This window comes from Fukomys damarensis, unplaced genomic scaffold, assembly GCF_012274545.1.
Source record: "Fukomys damarensis isolate Sample0158 unplaced genomic scaffold, DMR_v1.0_HiC HiC_scaffold_5, whole genome shotgun sequence".
NCBI classification, from domain to species: Eukaryota; Metazoa; Chordata; class Mammalia; order Rodentia; family Bathyergidae; genus Fukomys; species Fukomys damarensis.
The window spans coordinates 21,260,908-21,264,622 of record NW_022900917.1 but is presented as its reverse complement, the minus strand read 5'-3'; the positions used below and the strand labels follow the sequence as shown (position 1 = coordinate 21,264,622).

General features: G+C 41.0%; 1 non-coding gene across 1 annotated transcript; it reads left to right on the top strand.

The window, feature by feature from the left end:
- Nucleotides 1-2,384: 2,384 nt before the first annotated feature.
- LOC117285060 lies at nucleotides 2,385-2,510 on the top strand. The gene has a single exon (XR_004516070.1). It is a non-coding gene; the product is annotated as a small nucleolar RNA SNORA44 (small nucleolar RNA).
- The last annotated feature ends 1,205 nt before the right edge of the window (nucleotides 2,511-3,715 follow it).

Sequence of the window (3,715 nt, the reverse complement as noted above, 5' to 3'; positions counted from 1 at the left end):
ATGAAATGTCCAAAAAAAGGAAAATCTGTAGTGATAGAAAGCATATCTGTGGTTGCTAAGGACTGGGAGAAGGGGAAATGGGGAACAATTGCTTGATGGGTACAGATTTTTCATCTCGGTGACAAAAATTTCCAGAACTAGGGTGCTGAGGGTTATACAGTTTTGTGTATGTACAAAATGCCTCTGAATTGCACACTTTAAAATGACTAAAATGATAAGCTTTTTGTTGTGTTTATCATCATAAAAAAGCAAATCATAACCTCCTTGTCCTCATAACAGTAAGATACTGGGAAGAAGTGAAAGATTCAGGGAGGTCCATGTGCCTTTCCTGGTAGAATGCCCTCGTCCCTGGTCTGACGAAAGAGAATGGTACCTAGTTGCTCCAGGACCTCTATCTGCCCCACTTCTGGGGTGGCAAAGTTTTCTATGAACAGCTTCCCACATGTAGCTAGGTCCTAAGCTTGGTTTCCAACAACATCCCCATCAGTACTTGCAGGTGGATGGCTTCTCTGTAAATATCCATTTGATCATGCAGGGATTCCGAGGCCCTCCCAGAATACTGTTTGTGGAAGATATCTTGGATCTGTCATTCTTTCTGCAGCTAGCTTATCCCAAATTCTATGTCTTACCCTTTTGCTGGTCCCATCCTCAACCAGGCCAGGGTGGAGAACTTCTTACACAGGGGCCCCTCCATTAGAACCACATATATCTCCCCTTCCTCCTAAACAGTGGCTCCAAAATGATTAAATTGCAAGAATGTATCATTTACTTAGCATTCACTTTACATTTGTTTCCTCATTTAATATTAAATTATTGTTACCAGGTGGTTATGTAAGTAGACTATAATAGCCCAAACCTTCCAGTGCCCTTTAGCTACTCAAGACAGAAGCTGATATGCAGAAGAAATCCTAAAAATCTCACCAGATATCCTCTGAATGTCTCTTGGGGAGATATGTCAAGCTGTTCTGGGACCTGAGGTGGCTCGTACTGAGTGGCACCAGGACATATGAAGTGAGCAGCTGCGTCTTGCATGATGGTTTGAGCTAGAGTGAAAACACCCACCTGCAGATCAGTCCCTTCCATGACAATGTCACCTGGGTCAGGGATTAGCAAGGGATGACTGTGGATGCTGGTGCTCTCACAGTGGTGAGCTCCTGGGCCAAGAAGGCTTCACCTGTCTTCCTTCTAGGATTCCATTCCTATGTTAGATCCAGTCTATAGGCCCTGGTTTGAAGACAACCATAACTTCACAGGGCAAATTTTTAAGAACTTGCATTGTGGCCATCAGGACCAGATTCGTAATCCAAATACTGTGAACACAATTACTTTGCTATATTACTCCCTTTCCCAGACCCTCTCTACATTATTTACAAAGTGAATTTTCAGAGTGGAAAAATTATTATATCAAACTAATCATAAGTTCCTTCATCAGGCTTCCTATTTCATGAAAGTTCCCTAATCAGTTCTCAGGTTTGCTTGACTTACCAACAAGTTCTCTGACCTGCTTTTTTCCTTTTGCTTTGCCTTTACACATCATGCATTCTATCAGCTTCTTCACTACCCCATTCACAGTACATTCATTGAATGGCATCCATTCCACACTGACATGTGTGCCGGGCGCTGGGAATATTGTAGGACATGCTCCCCTCCTTGAAGGGCAGCAGAGTCTAGAAGAGGAAAAAGACCCAGAAACAAAAACACAGCACAAAATTGTCCTGCAGACAGAAGACAATGCTGTGTCAAGGAGAGAGCGGCTCTGAGACCTGGAAATCTGGGAGAACATCCCACAGCACGCAGCTCCCTGGCTGTGTCCTGCTTATCCACCTTGTAAAAGCCACTGAAAAATCACATCCCTAACCTTTGCAAAGGCTTCATTTGTTCTGAAATGTTTTCAAATACTCAACACATGGTAAATAGAACCCCCACACCTTAATATTTTTGTGTCTATTTTTGTTTTATTTTTTAAAATTTTTCTCTACAGGCTTTAGTATAATTAAAGCTTGAATTTGAGTCTCTCTTCTGCCCTTTACTCGCCCTATTGTGTGGAACAAATGACCCAAACTCCATGAGTCTCAGTGTCTGCTTGTGGAACAGATGAGGTAATGCTCACCTCACCTGGCTAGCTTAATAGAGGGATCAATAGAATATGCTGAGAATGGGCTGAACAGATGTCAGGATTCTACAGGTTGCACCTGTAAATATTTCTGTTATCTTTACATTTCAGAAGAGAAGCTGGGATACAAATCCTATGCCTAACTATATCCTGATTGCCATAGGATTTTGTAAAAATACATTACTTTATCCAAACCCCAGATTCTTAGAAATGAATGTGCCACTTCTAATACAATCAGTAGGTCTTTTACAGGATTTCAAAATTTGCCTTCTAGCAGGATTCCAAGAGCTGCAGCTCATTGTGGCCAAAGGACCTCCTAATGCATGCAAGAACAATCCAGAGAGATTCTGACAGCTTGGGTCAAATCATATCTGCTGCTACAATGTGCCTAATAATGTAAAAAGAAAAGAAGCTGCCTCTCTAGTCTATAAAAGTGTGCTCTCATGACATGTCCCATTGTTCTTTTGTTTATAGCTGCATCAACCAACCCATCATAACAAATTTAGATCAGACTATGATGTCTCTAAATAATCACCCAGAGGAATATTCCATGACCAAAATGAGAGAAAAATAAAAACAATAATGAGCATATTTTAAAAACCCAAAACATCTCCATACAATGTTATTTTAGGGCCAGGCTCAGCAGATTACTTAGTATAGGTTTTAGTAAAAAGTGTAAATAATGTAGAAAAAGTTTGGAGAGAGAAAGAACATCATGTGTTGAAGGTTTCAAAAGATGTTGGGCCTGCATGTTTTTGTAAAGAAACATCTGTCAGAGTTTATGAACATGAGCACTTGAGGGTACACTTGTTTCATGTAGGAAGAGGTTGTGAAGTCAAAGCCCCCATGCTAATTAAACTGAAGCAAGAATTCCTGGGAGAAGCAAGAATTTAGCTGAGGGCCTGATGCTATTTTGATGTCAACTCACAAACTTCTGGATATTAATGAGACCCCACCATTTCAGAGCAGTTACATTCAATGAATTTAATCAAAACATCCATCAGAATGTTCCCTATTCTAGGATGTCACCCAAGACTGCTGCATTTTGGAGCAACTTTGTCTGTGAGTGAGTGCACTACTTCAGAGATCAGAGTCCTCTGGGGTTTTACTAATTCCTGCTAACCTATGGTGGATCTCAACTGACTGGCGAATCTATCCGTGGTACTTGAGACATCTTGTATTTCTACTTTCTGTATCAGCACCAAAAGCATGGAACCCCAAACATAGTTTTTTAATGCTGTGATTGCCTTGAAAATTTTCAGGTGGAAATGTGACAGTTCTTTCAATTCTCACAATCAAACTACTTGATCAGTTCCAGCCAAAGACAGTTCTCAATCCTACATGGAGTGAGCATCTCATTGCTGGCTGCCCCACCAGTCTTTACCCGAGTTCCAATGGTGATTGGGAAACAAATGGCACAGTGAGGCAGCTGCATGCTTCATTACCTAAGAACTAACAGCTTCTCTAGAATTTAGTTGGAGGCAAGAACACCAGCCTTGTATATGCACCTAAATTTGACAGTTATTGACACTGAGAGTTGTTGAGCTGGGGTCAGAATTGCCTGAAAGGAAATAAGAACTGGACTTCAATATATAACATTTC